This window comes from Lepidochelys kempii, chromosome 4 (genome assembly GCF_965140265.1).
Source record: "Lepidochelys kempii isolate rLepKem1 chromosome 4, rLepKem1.hap2, whole genome shotgun sequence".
In the NCBI taxonomy this organism is placed as follows: Eukaryota; Metazoa; Chordata; order Testudines; family Cheloniidae; genus Lepidochelys; species Lepidochelys kempii.
In genome coordinates this window covers 131,755,536-131,775,814 of record NC_133259.1, presented here as the reverse complement: position 1 = coordinate 131,775,814, position 20,279 = coordinate 131,755,536, and the positions used below count along the sequence as shown (strand labels likewise).

General features: G+C 39.1%; 1 protein-coding gene across 10 annotated transcripts in view; it reads left to right on the top strand.

Annotated features, from left to right (window-relative positions):
* Positions 1–20,279, top strand: part of CTNNA2 (catenin alpha 2) — a 784,792-nt gene that overhangs the window by 273,375 nt on the left and 491,138 nt on the right. Inside the window, exon 1 of one of the 10 annotated variants that reach the window (XM_073342922.1) lies at positions 9,731–9,779. The exons of the other annotated variants lie outside the window; for them this stretch is intronic. The gene's annotated coding sequence lies outside the window, so the exon portion shown is untranslated. Of the gene's footprint in view, positions 1–9,730; positions 9,780–20,279 lie in introns of those variants that run through there. 10 annotated transcript variants of the gene reach the window in all.

Below are 20,279 nucleotides of genomic sequence, written 5' to 3'. Positions count from 1 at the left end.
CGATCAGCGCTGGTTTGTAGTTCAGAAAGATGCCACTGGATGTCTGATCAGTTGGTGAGGGGAGAGGCACGGTAGGACTTCAGGGTCTGAGGATCCTGTAAAAAGCTTTGTTCCCTCTCTCACTGTTCAGACATTAGTTTTTATATTCAGGTGGAAGGAAGGTTTGCAAGGGGGAAAAGGGGGAAGACTAAGTTTCAGTCTCAGAAAAAATGATTTTCAATATTATGAAGATTTCAGGCAAAGTGACACAACTTTGCTAAGAAGGGGTGAAAAGACAAAACTTGACAATTTCACTTTGATTTTCATTAATATACTGAATTAGATTTGGTTCAGTTTTATTCCCTCATCAAATATTCAGATATTCTGGCTCCATTGCAAATATTTGTTTGAATGATTAATACCGTGGGAGGTTTTGCAGTATTAGCCCACAGGAGCTCTATCATTGTTTTTAATAATTGTATATTGGTATTGTGATCGTGCACAAAAGCCCCCATGAGGACTGGGGTTCCATTGTGCTAGATGTACAAACACAGAGGAAGCACCTCTAAGAAGACAAGATAGACAAAGTCATAAACCTCATATAACTAAAATGTCAAAGGTATGTATCTTGTCAGTTACATTTTTTTTAAGATTTCCCCTGAATAGTCCCTCTTTCTTTCTTTCTTTCTTTCTTTCTTAACTCTCCCAAAGGACAACTCTGATTTTATTGTGAGTCTCATGGTATTTGGTGATTTTTTTTAAGCTGTAGCTCCTGTAGTTTTGTGATACTTTTCTTTTTAAATGAAAGAGATTAAGTTTCTAGTCCTCATGGCTTCAGAGAAGAGCTTGAAAGGAGAACGCATCAGAAATTTTTGCTGTCTAGTTTCATGCCAGTTTGGTTACCTGGCTCCTTGGCAGGCTCCCAGCTCTTCAGCCTGGTGGGATGATGGGAAGCTGAGAGCCCCACAAATTGTAAACGTGCCAGCTCCTATGCTTCTTGCTCTGCCAGTGCTCCCAGGCTTCCTGGCTCCACTTCAGCCCACCTGGTGAGCTGAAAGGGAATCAGGATCCTGCAATCCCCAGATAACCTGGGAGCCTTAGACCTTTGGGATCTGGGGCTTCCAGGCTCCTGGCTCCCCTTCATTTTATAGGCAGAATTTCGTTTTTAAATCGTCTAATTGTTCCAAGTTTTGAAAAAAAATATCATTAATTCTGTTACCTGGAGAATTTTGAAATTTTGGGTTTTCATTCCAAATTGGAACAAAACCCAATTTTGAAATCCCATAATCCTTCTTGAAAATGTGAATCCCAAAGACCCAAACACCAGAAGGCAAATAAAAAACTCAAAAAGTAAAACTTCTTATAATCTCATTTTTAAATCAGTCTCATGATTTGCGGGGCTAACTCAGGTTTTTTTTTGTGTGTGTGTTTTTTTTTAAATCTTGGGATTAGTAACACTGAAGTCTCCCACCCCTGGCCCCACCACAAGAATATTCAGAAAATATGGCTACGTCCACTGTATAAAAGAGGGGTGTGATTTCCCCTGCTCTGTACACATACTCATGCCAGCTTTCATGAAGCTAGCCCAAGTATAAATAGCAGTATAGCACTGGAATGGGTTACCTAGGGAGGTGGTGCAATCCCCTTCCTTAGAAGTTTTTAAGGTCAGGCTTGACAAAGCCCTGGCTGGGATGATTTAGTTGGGGATTGGTCCTCCTTTGAGCAGGGGGTTGGACTAGGTGACCTCCTGAGGTCCCTTCCAACCCTGATATTCTATGATTCCCAGTAGAATGGCTTTTGCCATGCTGACTTTGTACCCACCATTACCCCATGCTACCATGGTGACACTACCATTTATATTCTCACTAGTTGTGAGAATGATGAGTTGTGCCAACAGGTGACCCCCTTCTTGGGTAATCACACCCATAGCTTGTAGTGTAGATTAGCCTATATGGGAGAGGGAAACACCTTCTAATATGCCCACCATTTCCAAAAAGACACAATTAACTCCTCCCTGACAATAATCAGCCTGTTAGATGAGTGCTCGTACTACTGAGTGTCACAGGCTCAATGGTAGTTAACTTTCCTGTTTTCAGAAGAAGTGTGGAAATGGGGCCTTCCTGACTGGCATCTTCCTCCAGAGTCCACTGGCTCTTGGCACTTTTTTCCACCCTGGAGAAGACTGGGGTCTGCTTCTGGTATGGGATTCTAGGTGCAGGACAGGAGAACACAGTGGCTGGTCCCTGCCTGCAGGCTCCCAAGTCAACTCCTAAAGCTCTTCCCCTTTGTGAAGTGGGACTGCTTTTGGCGGGAGCTCTGGGCAGGGAGACAGGGAATTTGCATGGCCATTGAGTCTCATGGGCTCAGGCGCTTCTGTTGGGTTCCCCCCCTTGCGGTTCAGGGAATGTTTCTGGTCAGGGCTTTGGGGCCTGTCTGGCTGTTTCCTGCACCTAGTATCCAAGAAAGACTAACAGACGTATTGGAGTATAAGCTTTCGTGGGTGAATACCCACTTCATCGGATGCACCCACGAAAGCTTATGCTCAAATACGTTTGTTAGTCTATAAGGTGCCACAGGACTCTTTGCCGCTTTTACAGGTCCAGACTGACACAGCTACCCCTCTGATGCTAGTATCCAAGAGTCACTGCTGCTGCTTTTCCTGCAGATGGGGTTCCTCTATCAGCAGGTACACTAAGGCTGGGGAAAGGGAACTTCATAGCAGCACTCTCTGGGACTTAGAATGAACTTCAGAATGCATGCATTCAAAATAGTGACAGGGTGCAGCAGCAATCTTTTAAAGACCCGCTTATTCTATGGCGTAAATTTAGTAGAAGCAGAATCCTCTTGTTGTTTTCCTTGTTACTCTGCTCCTCCTCTGCTCCTCCTCAGCATTTCCCAGATTTCTGATCCTTCTCCTCAATCTGTGTGGGCTTTTGTTTTTAAAGTCCCTAAACATATTTGATATGACACAGTGGAAAGATTCCCCTTAACCCTTCGGTGCTTTTTTGTAACTTGTCCTCCAAAGTTGTCGCCTGTTCTCAACTCCTGGTCACTGGAGCTCTGTGGCTATACCATGGGTCTATGGAATGCCCGGTCTGAAGATAAAAAATGTAAGGGAATGAAGGTAGAGAAAATGTAGACCTTCAGGTGGTTTTGCTCACTGAAATACTGGAAATACATTTGAGTTTGTCCCAGATAAAATGGTATTTTAAAAAAAGTGCTGCAGTGAGTAAAATCTAAAAGTCTTTAATGGGCAGTTAGAGGTCATTGTTCTTGAAGGCACAACCAAATTGGAATGAAAGAGGTGATGGAAAATGAAAATCTATGGACTCTCAAGACACTGTCAAGTTCCATATTTAACAGCTATAGCTGAACTCATATTTAAAAAAGGAAAAAAAATCATTCTTACATCCTTTAGAGAGGTGGCTCTGAATCACACAAGATTAATTGGTGTGACAGTGAACATTAAATTACATTCACGAGACAGCAAAATGTCCATAGTTGTCTCGAACTCCGTAATCAGTGATTGGTGACAGAGGTTGACTGCTGAGTCATCAGAATTGTCTGATTTAGTTACAGCAGCCTAGAAAGGACAATCTATCAATTGTTCTCAGTATTGCTCTGCTAGCTTTTCAAGGAATACTTAGAAAAGCGAGTTTTAGTTAAAGCTACATACTGTAGTTCAAGATTGAAATAATGAACTGGGCCATTTCATTTTGCTCTCCTAGAGGATCTCTGGAAACAGTTTTATATTTCCTGGCCTGAAAAAGTGATGTGGAAACAAACAGGTTGGGACTGTGAAAGGGTGGGTCTCTGCCTTTTTAAGTACCAGTCAGAACAGTGTGTTTATGTTGCAATGATCCATCCCTGTGATATCAAGCAATTTTTAGTAACTGATTCAATATTTTGTTTAAAATGAAGTATTCGGGCAGTTTTTTAGAAGCATACTGGCTTTATTGGGTGAGAGAAATGCAGATTCCCCCCCTCTTCACAAAATTCTGAGCAGTTGAGTCACTGGGATGGTTGACAACAATATCATTTTTCCTGGTACTTCTTATGGAAATCATGAAATGTGCTGTTTCAAAGTGATTATCAAATTCCTGGCTTGCCTAGCACCTGGTTGCTGGCAATCTCACTCTAACTCCTACTTCCATAGGATGTACCCATCTAGCTGTCTAAATTTGAGAGACTTCTGGGTACCTTACCTTTCCCCAACTACAAAAAATTTACCATCTGCATACCCTACCCAGAGCACTAGTTCAAAGGGTCCCAGCTACATGGCAAGTAGTTTGGTTTCTTGTCTTTTCTTGGTAACAGCAGCAGGACCTGGTGTTGATATACCCATTGCTTAGCACTTTTATGATAGTACTGTGGGAATCTGTGTTGCCTGCAGGTTTTTATAAGCAAAAGCTGCTACAGAATCCAGATGTTTCCATAATTTCAGGATATTCAGGATCACGTTTGCTGCCTTGTGTTTCCTTTTGCAGGGCCAAAATATCCGGTTGCTCTCCTCCATAAACACAATTCACAACAGGCAAGCCCTGTAGAAAAGAGTGGTACCTCGTGCTTTGCAGATAACAGTTATATATAAGCACTTTGTCCAATTTTGGGCTTTGGTAATCACATTTACACAGCATTCCTTTGAGTGTTCTATTAAAAGGATCAAGTAGGTTATCTGTTTGAGCATGATAGACTGTGGTTTTATCTGACTTTAAAAATATCTAGGAGAAAGCATGCTTCTTGCAGCACCTGAGAAGTAATGCTCGTGCCATGGTCTGTCAACATTATTACCTTGGGCATGTCAACCTGGGAGAAATGTTTAAATATGTCTTGGGTTCTACGCTGGCAGGAGATAGGTTCCATATGTGTTGTTGAAATACCCAGAGAGCTCTGTTTCCAGGAAATCCTTGGAATGAGAATTTGGGAAAATGAATTCCTATTTGAGGTTCACTGATGATTCTGACCAGCATATTTCCTTCTAAGTCAAAATCGAAATACTAGGTCCACCCGAGCCTCACTAACCACAGCCAAGCACTCATATATGTGACTGAGCTTTTCATTGCCTTTTTTTCTCTTCTATAAAATTAGTGGAACTGAGTGATTGGTCATCCACTAATGGTATAACCTTGAATGAATCCCCCCTAGTTGAGTATCCCTGGAGGGTCTTAAAGCACACTAAGTTGCAGTGCCACTGTGGGCCCTTTTCCTTTGTTCCTTCTGGGTAACTATTATTCCATTCTTAGCTAACCAGTATTCTGTCTCTACTGCCTCCACCTACTGGGCCAGAAAGTTCAGAATAACTAAAATGAAAGACCTTTCAAATCTGCCAGTCATGGATCCAATTGAGTCCAGGTCAGTGCCACCATTGATTTGAAAACGTATCAGTCTGTTCCCACTCATGGTCTAAAACTTCAGTGGAACAAGGGAAACACACACACACACATGATTACAATAAAAATCATATACAGTGGGAATAACCATCACTGAAGTTTGGCTGGTTTCAGAGTAACAGCCATGTTAGTCTGTATTCGCAAAAAGAAAAGGAGTACTTGTGGCACCTTAGAGACTAACCAATTTATTTGAGCAAATAAATTGGTTAGTCTCTAAGGTGCCACAAGTACTCCTTTTCTTTTTTGAAGTTCATCTATTTACTGTCACTATAACCCAGGAGTTAAGGTAAGGCTGGATTTCTTTTTAAGTGCAGCCAATGTGCAACATCATGGCAGACAGATGTATGTCAGGGCCCACTATCCATTCTGGCACAAACATTTCAGCATAATAAGAATCTAACAGCCCTTGAAACTTAAGCTCATGAATTATGATGGGAATCAAACAAATCTTGCAGTACCACTGGAGACATCTGTAAAATGGAATTGCAAGCTACAGCATAGTTATAATCCTTCAAGGGGCAGGAATGGCAGCCATGACCCTCCTACCTACGTGAAAAACAACTCCAGGTGCTCTTTTTCCTGAGGTTGTACAAGATCTGGCATCAACTCGTGTGGCAACTGTCACTGCCCCTTGACTTCCCTAGAGAGATTCACCCAGAGCCTAGCCTAGTCTATCCCAAGTGGAATCTTTGATGTTTTCAGTACAGTTCTGGGCAATCAGGGTTAAATTGGGAAAATATTTGGTCCACTGCAAGTCTTTCAAAAGACATCAGAGAAAACTCTATTTTTCCTTTACTATCTCTCCTGGCTTCTCTTCATCTGAACACCCATCCCTGTGTCTTCCTAGCTAATCTCACACTTCCACAGTCAATCTCTGAAACCAGGAAATTCTCCACCTGTCATGTGGTCACCTAGGCTGGCCTCAAATGCAATCATTGTCTCCAGCCAGTGGAAACAATGTGGTTCTGACATAATCAGCTCTACTGCTTCTCCAGTGGAGTTAGGCTCTGTTTGCAGCCACTGATTGCAGAGGCAAAACCAGTTCCTGTGCCATGGCTTGAAATCATGAATTAACTGCTCTAAACTGCCACGATAACCTTTCTCACTCCCCCAGCTCATACAGAATGTCTGACTATAGATTATATCTTTGAGAAGATTATAATCACCAGTCCATTGAGCTATAGGCCTCTTAGGGCTCCCCCCCAGCAGGCCCATTGCTCAACATTAGTGTTCTTCCCAAATGTTCAAATGGTTCAAGATACGGCTCAGAGTCATTTCCTCATCCTGTTTTATCAAGAACCCTCTCCCGTTTGGAGTTTGGCACAGGGTGGCACATCTCTTTCTACCATTGGGGTGTCTATCCTATTTGCTTCATTTAATATTCCTACTGGTGTTGCTGTTGTAGCATCAGTGGGAAATAGTTGGGAACTATTCATTCTCCCACTGCTAAGCTATCCACAACATCAAGTTTTACTTTTTTTTTGTTTTTAATTAGTCCTCACTCTCTGTATGAGTCTGGAATTTCACATCCCTTCTAACCAGGGATTAGCGGGGTTACTAGGAAGGAATTTAGCAATAATGAGCAGGATTTTTCAGCAGGAGCAAATCTTTATCAGCATACATCTGAACAAGCTGCAAGCAGAAAAATATAAACATAACTGAAAGTTTCCAAAACCTAAATTTCACCCAGCCTGCATGACCAGGATGTCGAACACTTTGCATTTCAAAAGGCATTCTCCCTCTTTTGTCTCTTCCCCAGAGCACCTGTGCTAGGGTAAGAGACCCGAAACCAAAAGTAAATTCCTTGTTTTCTGAGGGCCAAGTAATGCTTTTATTGTGGTGTTTGTTTATTCTTAATTCCTGGTACTGCCCACAAAGGACATAGTACAAATGCAAAAGAATATGCAATCCCTGAACTGAGAAGTGAATGTTCCATACATCCCGACACACATGCGCATACACACATTTATAAAGTGTGTGTGTGTGTGTGTGTGTGTACGTACATGTACATGACTCAGTTCTGGGGAAAATGAATGTATGGAGAAAAGGGATATTCAACAAAAACAATGCAACCTATAAATAAAACTGTATGACCAAGGGTATTTCTTCACAAAAGTACAATAGCAAATTGTCTACAGTTCATAATTTCTGTCATCTCCTCTATGTGCCACTACAATCTATATAAACTATTATACTTTATAGAATATATGACTTGTTCAATAGAACTAAGGGTACTAAGTGTGTTGTTTTTTAATCCCTTTTTTAAATCCTTCCTCAGGCTCTCTTCCTCTTCAGTTACTATGAGATGTCTTCCTACAGGGTATGATCTTTTATCCTTTTTCCCTCTTAGGCCCAAATCAGCAGAGTTCTTAAGGGCAGGCTTAACTTTTAAGGGCTTGAGTTAGCACACTAAAAATAGCAGTGTGGACTTGGGTTCGCATGTCCAGGTGGGACAGATTTGGGACCGCAAGTTACAACGTCCATACTGCTGTTTTTAGTGTGCTAGCTCAAGCTAGACTAGTGTGAGGCTATCCGCCCGGGCTAGGAGGCTCATTCCCAGATGCAGTGTGGACATATCCTAAATGTCCAGGCACAATCTCCCTCTCTTTTTGCCCCCATGAGTGTGCCTGAATATTTATACCTTACAATTGTTGCCACCCCTCTAAAAGTCACTATAATCAAATAAAAGGGATATGTGACTTGTCCAAGAATACAAACGGTACGGTACAACCCGAATTCTTTCTATCATTTTCATTCTGCCCTCCTTTTTTATTTTAGAAGTATAGGGTGACAATTTCTTTTTCTTATTTCAGTTCTTCAATAGTAGTAGATTATTTTTTGGTTGTTTTGATGCATCTGCTTACAGAAGTAAAGACTCCTTCAACAGCTAATCATATACACTTTGCTAGGTGAGAAGTTTGTACTTCAATAACGATTGTCAGTTCTTGAGTGACTGAACATGCTATTGTTTAAAGTTATTTGTTCATCTGTTTATACCTTCCAGAGTGAACCCTGATTATAGTTGTGTGACTGTTCAATGCTCTTTAACTACTCTTTTCAGTGTTGGAGTTTGCCTGTATGGGTCATTAATTTGTTGCTATTGTTTGTCTACATGTCATATGGAGTTTATTATCCTGTTGTGAGAGAAGTTTTTCTGTAGTTAATGCAATATCATTTGTGGTATGATGATTTTGCTTTCTATATGTACCTCTGCTTTGTGCATATTTCTCCTGCATTTCAGTATTTTTACAGGGCAGATTTCCATCTTTGTATATCCTATAGGTGTTGAGCACAAAGAAAAAACGTCTTAAATATTTATTGGAAATGTTTCAAAATAAACATGTCTGCTGAAATTAGTGAGCTTACAGAAACTTATGTTTTGAATTTATTTTTCCCAAAAGGCTTCATGTCTTCTGCTCTCTTAAGGATTTTTTGGTATCATGGCATCTTAATTATGTAATATCCAGATATAAGGCCAAAAAACCTACAGACAGTAGCAGGAACATATGGTGTCAGTTAGGTATCTCCATTTTGATTCCTCTAGATTCTGTACTTTCTGTGGTTTAGCATAACCGGGATTGTCAACGGAGGTGGCTGTACATGAGACTGGTCTCAGGCAGCATGCAGGTCCATGTAAGCAATATGGTTTTTGGGAGGGAGGTATCTTATCGATATCACAATTTGAGATATAGAGTTATACCATTTATCCCTACATTAACCAGACTTTGACCTATAATAGTAATTTTAAAGCTGCCTTGTATTTAATCCATTTTATGTATAAAATCAGTTCTTCCTCTAACTACAAAACCAGTAGTGATTGAAATTTAAAAAAAAATGAATCCCCTCCAATATTAATACATAAATTAACAATGGTGTTTTAATAACCAGGGTGCATTTCCTTGAAAGTCACATGTAAAGGCCAATCCTCTCTTTTACATATGTGTTGGAAATTCTATTTTTATTTTGCATTAGGCACCAAAACTTACATTAAATGTGAAAATTGAAAAAAAATATATGCTGGATACTCTAGTATGTAAACATGTGCCATGTATATATTGCAGTGGTGAGTTTCATTTATTTGGATGTAGAATTTTCATGTAGAATTACAGGTCAATCAGTGCTACTACTGTTTGGATTACTGTTTTTCTTTTAATGGTTATTCTGATATGATTCTATTTAAGTGTTTGATGGACTATAAGAATTCAGACACCCTTTTAGAAGCCTGGTTCTGAAATAATGGGCTTGGTCCAGAAGAGGGCACACTTGCATGCTATAAGGATTCTCTGCATAATTAAAAGAACTGCATTCTGATATTGTATAGCTGTAATAAAAGGAAATTTAATAATAAACAAAAATGAAAGCTTATTTTTATTAGGTACAGGATCTTTAACAAGACACCCGAGTCAAAAGGTTTGTGAAGACAAATAAATTATTTTGAATGTTGTGTAGTATATGTGCATAAATGAGCAAATCAAAGATTAGGTGCTAAATCCCTCTTGCATTTCTGAAAAGTATTGGCATTTTGGTTTTCAAATATTAGAGAAATTATTGTTCCAGGAATAAACATGTATTTTTTCTGATTTATCTCTATATGGGAAGATATCACAGATGTATGCTGAAATATACAAAGGATATACAGTACTGATATAGGCTACTTACAAGTTTCCTTCTACTAAAGTAAATTATACAATATAATGAAATGTCATAAAGTAATTGCATTGTTTTCAGTGGAATTTTACTGTCTGACCTGTCATATCATCTTATGATTTAATGATTACAATAGAATTACTGTGACAGATCATAACCTTGTGAGTATATCATAGGGTAACTCGTCAGTTAACTTAAATCTATTCCATCCAGATCTGTGTGTTCTTCGTACAATAGCAGCATGTGATGTTTTTGTTTTTAACATAGACAAATGAAAGTAAGAAAAATAACCTGTGATATGATCAGTTTCCTAAAACTCACATATTACAATATCAGGGTTTTTTTAACAGAAGGGAAACTGGGTTGGAACATTATTTTTTTCAATTTATTCTTGGATTTTTAGCACTGAATTTAAAATATTGGATTTCTTTTCACAAAACAGTTGAATCTGATATCTTATTAAACATCTAGCATAAAATATGATTATTTTGGGTTAGCTTGTAATATATCAGTATATCACAAAACAAATGCAATGGAGTCACTGTCACACAAGTAGCATATGCAACTTACATAGAACTCATTTATCACCAGGTAAATATATTTTAAATATCACCTTTGTCTTGTTACTGATACAAGAAAAAACAATTTTAAATAGTTTGGCTTCCATTTTGTTACACTGAAATTATATGGAATTTCCTGACATAGGAGGAGTTCACTATAATACATTTATGTGTAACAGGTTTTCCTGTTCATTAGTCTTAAAATGTAATATACAATGAAACCTGAAATAATATACTGCACATCTATTATTGCAATACGTTTATTATTGCAGTATATAGGGCCCTCATTTGGATCCACTAGCGGGGATCCCTGTGCCATGTTGAGCCCCACTGAAGTCATTCATGTATCAAAATGATAGCAAATCATCACAGAAGTCATGCAGTCATATGTGTCCAGGCAAAAGGATGTGAATGCAAGTTTGGGGCCGTAGAAAGCAAAAAGAATGTCTTCCCTTAACACATTAGGATTAATATTACAGTCCACCACATACACTTTACACCTGATCCTCTGCTGGTGCAAACTTCTTAATGGAGTTGTCAGTGGTGAAAGTTAGAGTGCACCCTCTGCTACTCTAACTTCTGCCAATGCTGGGAAGTCAAGGATCACTGAATCAACTGGTGCCCTTGCAGACGCCACTCTTCACTATGACCAAGTACAGCTCCGACATAGTGGAGAATTGGGGCCTATGGGCTAGATCTTAGGCTGGTTTAAACTGTCACAGTCCCATTAGTTCCAGTGGAGCTATGTCAATTTACATTAGCCGAGGATCTGGCCCTACATCTTTAAATAGCATAACTAGATTTTTGCATTATGATAAAACATTTGTTCTTCACTATGAAATCAAAGAGCCCCAAAAGAGAATTCTACTGCTCTAAATGAATTTTTTAAACATTATTTAGAATACCTTGGGGCACAATGTATAGTAATGTAGTTACTACAAGGCTGTCAGATTCATTGCCAAATGGTATTCAGAATCCAGGGATCAGATAAATTAGTTTTTAATTGGGTTTTAAGGCTAAGCTGAATAAGTAGATAAGGTAGAATTAACCAGAGACATATTAATGTAATGAAACCCTTGCCTCTCTCAGGCTATTGTATTAAAAACTATACAATCTGTCGTTGATAAGAAATGTCATGGAAGAGTTGAAAAAGATTGACATGGATAGGTAGAGGAAATGGTGTTATCTAATATAATCACATTATCTTGAACACTGGAAACCCAAGGAACTGGACAAAATTGTGTTAGTTATATTTTATTATAGCAATTTGATGAAAAAACAAAATTGAATTTTACCCAGCTGGTAGGACCACTGAGGCAGAGAATGTACTGGTTTTTATTTTTTTAAAGAGCAAAATTGAAATTACTGCTTATTGTGAAAGGATAGTAACATTAGCTTGTTTATCTCACTTCTTATTAACAAGCTGATGATTTTTTACATTGGAGAATTTAATTTTCATTGCAGACATGACCTTTTTCCTAATAACTTCATTTTGTCTGTCTTTCATCTGGCTTTTGTATAGACATGTTCAAATGTCTGAAATTTAAATTCGGTTATAAAATTCAAGCACCGCACTCACTCCTTATACCATTACTTCAGTTTAAAAATATCTGTTACCTGTTAAAATTAAACAATATTTTGAAAGCCTAAGGGCCTCGTCCTGCAAACCTTTATGTGTGTAATTTATTACATAAATACAAGTAAAGACTACTGGTGTGAATAAGACCCTGTGATTGCAGTGAGTGCATATTCAATTATCTCTAATTTATTATGCTTATTTTTGTAAGAAAACAAGAAGCATTCACTATTTTTTAAATGTTTCTTTATTTCACAATATTTAATATAAAGTTAGTACAAAAGACACTGGAAAAACTGTCTGATTTTCACTGTTGCTCATAAAATCATATATTCGAAGGCCAAAGGGGCCACTATGATCATGCAGTCTGATCTGCATCACACAAGCCATAGAATTTCCCTGAATTAATTCCTTTTTGACCTCAAGCATATCTTTTAGGGGAAAAAAATCCAATCTTGATTTAAAAATGGTCAGTGATGGAGAATCCACCACCCCCATTGGTAAGTTGTTCCAATGGCTTATTATCCTGTCTGTTAAAACTTTGCACCTCATTTCCAGTCTGAATTTGTCTAGCTTCAACATCCAGCCATTGAATCTTGTTATACTTTTGTTGTCTAAATTGAAGAGCCCATTATCAAATTCTGTTCCCTGTGTTGGTACTTATAGACTGTGATCAAGTCTTTGTTAAGCTAAATAGGTTGAACTCCTGGAGTCTATCACTATAAGGCATGTTTTCTAATCTTTTAATCATTCTCTTCAACGAACCCTTTCCAATTTGGCAACATCTGTCTGGAATTGTGGATACCAGAACTGGACACACTATGCCAAACACAGAGGTATCTCGGTTTATGCTTGACATTTCTCTGTTTATGCATCCAAGGATCACATTAGCCCTTTTGGCCACAGTGTTGGACTGGGAGCTCATTTCAGCTGATTGTCCACCATGACCCCCAGAACATTTTTAGTCATTACTTCCAAGGAGAGAGTCCACCAGCCTTTAAGTGTGGTCTACATTCTTTGTTCCTAGATAGATACATTTATATTCAGTAATATAAAACATTGTTTGCTTACCTGCACCCAGTTTACCAAGCAATCCAGATCACTCTATATCAGCTCACATTGTGTTGGAGTGGAGGTAACTCAATATCTCATGAGAATATACAGAGTCTGATTCAGTAAGATATCTAGGTAGGTACATAACTTTATGCATGTGAGGAGTCCCACTGAAGTCAATGGGACTATTTATATGCTTAAAGTTAGACATGTAAGTGCTTAAGTACTTTGCTGAATTGGGGCCTTAGCTTCTTGTGGGAGCAGGTGTTTGGGTTCTGATCCTGTAAATCTTTCTAATGTGAGTAGCCTTACATAAATAGTTCACATTATTTTTCAGGAATGAACTCTCTGTGTTTTATTACAATATATTTACATTAAAATTATAGAGTAAAAATGTAAAAATATTAAACTTAAATGAGTTAATGAGCAGTACATTATCCGCATGTTACATTAAGTTACTAAGCAAGTTCTAATGCAGAAAAAATAAAGATAAAGGCATTGTTTTTATCAAGATCTTACAGTATAGAAATGTTCTTTTAAAGAAGTCCATATTGATGTTACATGAGTAGATATTTTAGGTCTGTGTTCACAGATCATAATATTTGTTACAATTTAATCAATCCTATGCCTAATTGTTAGTATGTAAAAATTGTAGACTTATAAAAGAGATCCACGTCCAGCCATTTGTAGATGTACCAGACAATAAAACTTGAAGGCTCATTACCTTGGAATGACCCAGCTGTGTTTTATGCATAGGGGTCATTTCTTTACTAATGAGCCACTAAGCCAGATGGCTAACCCCACAGTAGTCTAACTCCATTAGTGTGATTTAGATCTTTAGGCAAATTACTTTAAAAAATAATAATAAAAATAGGAGCAGCCAGTGGCAATGGTAAGGGGCAATTTGATTAGAACTGCATGAAACAAAGTACTTTGCCTTTAAAATACATATGGCTGAGGAGAATCTGCAATTTTTATAGATTTACACCAGTTTCTTTTTCAAATTTGCATAATTATTCAGGTTGTTCCATACCACTCACGATGTACAGCTGTTTTGGGGAGCAAAACATTTGATTAGATAATCTAGTCAAAATGCATAGCCTCTAGCGCTGTCCTGTCAGAGCACATTTATGAGGCTACTTAAGTGTGAGTGGCGAATAATTCCTTCCAGGTGAGCTAGAGGTACAATGTTGTTAAGCTTTATTAGAGGTAGTCATTAGTGTCACATATTTGAAAACTAAACTATGGATGAAAACAGGATCTCTTCCCAAATAATTTTATATTCTGAGTTATGTACAGGCAGTACATTTCTGTCAGGTAATACGCCTCATGGATAGTTGATGATCACTTTCATTGGTGTATTATCTTGGAAGTCTTCATGGAAATAGAGAGTTTTGAGAATGGATTTGAATGACGAGAGGTTGGTCGTTTGGTATACAAGGAAGGGTTGGAAGTTACAGACACAAGAGGCTGCATGGAACGATGCCCAAAGAGGAGAACAGAAGAATTATGCAAACAGAGAGCAGCTTGGGAGGCAGCAAGAAGGCTAAGCCATATTTATATTGCTGTTGGTATAGAATGACTGCAGTGGCTTACCCAGGGGTGGCTGCATTTGAAAGAGTAATGAATGATTCCTACATAATCAGTCTGTAAACCACTTTGTGCTCCTTGTGGATGAAAAATGCTGCATACTGATAGTTATAGTTATTTTTAAAATATATTGAGCCAAATCTTATAGATGATGTTGGTTTCAATTGCAGTTTTCTCTGTGTAAAGACTGCAGAATCTAACCCATCAATATTGCAGCTATTTATGAGTCAAGCAAGAGGTAATAGGCAACTGATGGTGCTGAGGATTGTATTTAGCAATGAGGCTATGCTAGATGTTAGGGACACAGGAGGAGGAAGACCTACGATTCATTGTACAGAATACTTGCTGGAGAATGAGAAGAAATTAGGTTAGATCTGGTGCCAGATTATGCTTCCTAGATTGGTGTGTGGAGAAGACAGTCTATGGCATTTTGCCTTTCATCCCCACCCCTATTCCTAAATCAGCAGAAGCTTCTCTGTGCAGTCCGGTGTCTATGATGCAGAGAGGAGTAAAGACTCACTGCACAGTTAACCTTTGAGACCCAGGTCTGAGCATCTGCGTTGCTTAGCCCAGGTTATTTTTGTCTGCATCCTCACTGAGAGGGGTGGGTGGGTTCCAGCCTGACTTAAACTGGAGCACAGGCTCAAACCTGTACCCACAATAGGGTAAGCTAGCCTGGGCCTGAAGCATCTACAGATCCACATCAGAGGGTGGGGTGGCAAGAGTAGTGATGGACTAAGCTGCTATTTTAATAAATTATGTGATAAATTTTCAACAAATATATTTAAATAACATGATATATGTATTCATTTGTCTGTCTCAGATACCAAACTGTATTAAAATGTGCTGAAGAGTTTGCAGGAGTAATATACCCTAATTAGTGACTCCTTATTTTGCATTTTAAGCCACAGTGGAAGATCATTTATTTTTCATATGATAAGTTGCAAGTCTAACACAGCTCCAAGGTTTCCTTATATTTATAAGGAAAGTATGAGCATACATACACACACTTCCTTTGTGTGGTTAATTCTGTTGCATCTATGAGTTTGTATGCCTTTACACAGAAGAACATTTTTTAAAGATCAGAGAAGCTCTGTGCAGGGCTCTGCCTGCAGTCAGTCAGGTGCTGTATCAGGGCCTAATCTGGACAGATAACACAAGTAATATGTAACATACTAGGGGAATACGAAAAGCCATGCCAAAAAAGGAAATTTGGATTTGGGAGAGCATTCTACTTTCTTTTCCATTGTCATGTTTGCTACATTTGAGTTATCTTGTTTGTTTGTTTTTAATACATACTTATAAATATCTCATCTTCAAGGAGGTATTATCTGAGCAGAGATTGGTGATCAAAACAAGTAAAAAAGTTGTTAGGGAAGATTTTGACTTCTACTGTTAGAATCCTTAACTAGAAAGTGATATCTATCCATCATGATAATTGCCTCTGTTTATAAGCCTGCATTTGACCAAAATCAATCTAAATATTTCAAACAACTTTTGTTTTTAAGAAAAAAATCTTAGGCTAGGAAAGCTTATTGCTTTTCAAGCCTACTGATGCTTTCAACATGTGTTACTTCATCATATTTACATTTCCGAGAAGAAACTTCTAATTGGGAATGTCAAACTGGTCTCTCCAAATGATTATCTGTCTGATGGGGAATTTAAATGGTATTTGTCTATTTAATTTAGTTGCCAGGCTAATAGAATAATAATAATAAAAAAATAACTATTTTTGTCAAACAATGTAATTAAATTACTGTGGAAACCAAAGAGTGATCCATGCAGTGAAAAGTGATTACACCTTTACTGCATATGTAAGCAAGGCTGTACTAAAATAAAAAAAGGCATCATATACTGAATACACTTTTATTTGCTGTTAACAAATTTAAAATGACAAATAGTTTTCATTTGGTAAAACTCCTATTGAATCTCTTGAGAATTCAATAGCACAGTAAATGTAATTTGAGGTTCTTTACAATTATAATCTAAATAGACCAAGTCTAAAGGGAGTCTGCCTCTTTGATTTTCAAATTTGCATCACTTAAAATCCAATCAGACCAACTGTTCAGATTTTTATTAGATATGAAATACATGAATGGGTGCAAGGCCAGGCCACACTGTGTATAGCAAGAACAGATCAGATTTTACAGCATGGATTATCTGAGCAGATACTGTAGTGTGTGATTCAAGCTTCAGACCGCAAAGATTGCTTACTGACTTCTTGAATTGTTACCATAATGAACCCTTTGATTTTCAGTAGCCAGTGTTTTATAGGCCAGCAGATTGCTTTTGATTTGGGGAATTTGCTGTAACATATTGAGTTTAACAGATTTATGTGGGAACGTAAAACAAAAATAGTGTAGCAGGCACTCAGAATTTGAGAGCACAAGGGGATTAGGCTTGCAGATGGCTACTGTAGATGATGACATGGAATAACTTAGCCATGGAAGGTAATCTGTTTTTGACAAAATACATTAACATTTAGCCCACACATACAGGGGTTTGGGTAGGGCTATGCATGCATTTTGGGGGTAGGGTGGAAGACTATAGTAATGTGGAGTAGAGTTTTGATCTCACTAAACATGCTTTGGTTAAGGATACACTTAAAAATAGGAGGATGTATTCAGAACATGGTGAGATATATTTAACAGTACATTCAATACTACGGTTTCTAAAATGATTTTCCATTATGTGCTTCCTTCAGTAATCTGTATAATGTGGGAGTGAGGGGATGCTTATTTAATGCTTTGATTGTAATTGCATGTTCATTATAGGGTGCATCTCAGAAAGCCAGTAGAGAGAAAAGATGGTAATTAGAAATAGTTTCTCTCATTTTCCTGTCTCTCATATCAAAACATGGGTTCTACCTTTCCCTAATCACATAGTGTCCTTAATATTTCAAAGTTCTCATTCTAGAGACCACAAGCTTTTTACCATGGCAACAACATTCATCTTGAAAATGTAGCAGCCACAATGTTGTTGTTCTGGCTGAGAGAAGCATTCTGCAGCGATAATGCTACTGCTACTATTAAGATCAGTTGGCAGGAGTTGCATGTGCAGTGAGCCCTGCCCGAGTGGCCCCCTGGAGCCAATAATCCACTGATGAGCCAATAAGTGATCTTAGGTGGTTTTTCTAGACTACAATATGCTGTGTTTGCTTGGTGCTAAACTCCAAGCCAAATTCATCCTTTTTTTTTTTTTTTTAAATAGCTGTTAATAAAAAATAAAATTTGAGAACAAATTAAAAAATCATCTTCCTCAAACTGTTCATTATGCGGAATAAATTAGATTTGTTCTAAGTCTATAATGAAGCAAAGTAATTCTAATCATTGTATGTGACGGGGTTCCTGGTGTGCAACCTGGACTTTGGGACCAGTGGGCCCTTCAAATGCAGCAGCCTGGGCTGCCTCTCACGGTGTGGTGCTGCAAAAGCATCTGAGAGGTCCTTACATTCCCATCCACAGGCAGGAACACACCCAACTGTGTTACATGAATGATCCAGACACTCATGGACCATCAATAGGGAGGCTTCAGCCAATTCCCCTCAGTTCTCCTCTTGGTTAATTTGGTTAGTTTTACCACACTGAACCCAAGTAACTGCCTGGTAGGCAAAGTGGGGGATAACTTCAGCCTCCCGGGAGTTTGGGCTTTAATAAAGTTGCTTCCCACCACATTCAACCTAATGTTGTTGTCTGTGTCTTGTTTCCTACATAGAATCATAGAATCATAGAATATCAGGGTTGGAAGGGACCTCAGGAGGTCATCCAGTCCAACTCCCTGCTCAAAGCAGGACCAATCCCCAATTAAATTGTCCCAGCCAGGGCTTTGTCAAGCCTGACCTTAAAAACTTCTAAGGAAGGAGATTCCACCACCTCCCTAGGTAACGCATTCCAGTGTTTCACCACCCTCTTAGTGAAAAAGTTTTTCCTAATATCCAACCTAAACCTCCCCCACTGCAACTTGAGACCATTAGTCCTTGTCCTGTCCTCTTCTACCACTGAGAATTGTCCAGAACCATCCTCTTTGGAACCACCTCTCAGGTAGTTGAAAGCAGCTATCAAATCCCCCCTCATTCTTCTCTTCTGCAGACTAAACAATCCCAGTTCCCTGAGCCTCTCCTCATAAGTCATGTGTTCCAGATCCCTAATAATTTTTGTTGCCCTTCGCTGGACTCTCTCCAATTTCTCTACATCATTCTTGTAGTGTGGGGCCCAAAACTGGACACAGTACTCCAGATGAGGCCTCACCAATGTCGAATAGAGGGGAACGATCACGTCCCTCGATCTGCTCGCTATGCCCCTACTTATACATCCCAAAATGCCATTGGCCTTCTTGGCAACAAGGGCACACTGCTGACTCATATCCAACTTCTTGTCCACTGTCACGCCTAGGTCCTTTTCCGCAGAACTGCTGCCTAGCCATTCGGTCCCTAGTCTGTAGTGGTGCATTGGGTTCTTCCGTCCTAAGTGCAGGACCCTGCACTTATCCTTATTGAACCTCATCAGATTTCTTTTCGCCCAATCCTTCAATTTGTCTAGGTCCCTCTGTATCCTATCCCTGCCCTCCAGCGTATCTACCACTCCTCCTAGTTTAGTATCATCCGCAAATTTGCTGAGAGTGCAATCCACACCATCCTCCAGATCATTTATGAAGATATTGAACAAAACTGGCCCCAAGTCCGACGCTTGGGGCACTCCACTTGACACCGGCTGCCAACTAGACATGGAGCCATTGATCACTACCCGTTGAGTCCGACAATCTAGCCAACTTTCTACCCACCTTATAGTGCATTCATCCAGCCCATACTTCTTTAACTTGCTGACAAGAACACTGTGGGAGACCATGTCAAAAGCTTTGCTAAAGCCAAGAAACAATACATCCACTGCTTTCCCTTCATCCACAGAACTAGTAATCTCATCATAGAAGGCGATTAGATTAGTCAGGCATGACCTTCCCTTGGTGAATCCATGCTGACTGTTCCTGATCACTTTCCTCTCATGTAAGTGCTTCAGGATTGATTCCTTGAGGACCTGCTCCATGATTTTTCCCGGGACTGTTGTGAGGCTGACTGGCCTGTAGTTCCCCGGATCCTCTTTCTTCCCTTTTTTAAAGATTGGCACTACATTAGCCTTTTTCCAGTCATCTGGGACTTCCCCCGTTCACCACGAGTTTTCAAAGATAATGGCCAATGGCTCTGCAATCACAGCCGCCAATTCCTTTAGCACTCTCGAATGCAACTCGTCCGGCCCCGTGGACTTGTGCACATCCAGCTTTTCTAAATAGTCCCTAACCACCTCTGTCTCCACAGAGGGCTGGCCATCTTCTCCCCATGCTGTGATACCCAGCGCAGCAGTCTGGGAGCTGACCTTGTTAGTGAAGAAAGAGGCAAAAAAAGCATTGAGTACATTAGCTTTTTCCACATCCTCTGTCACTAGGTTCCCTCCCTCATTCAGTAAGAGGCCCACACTTTCCTTGGCCGTGTTT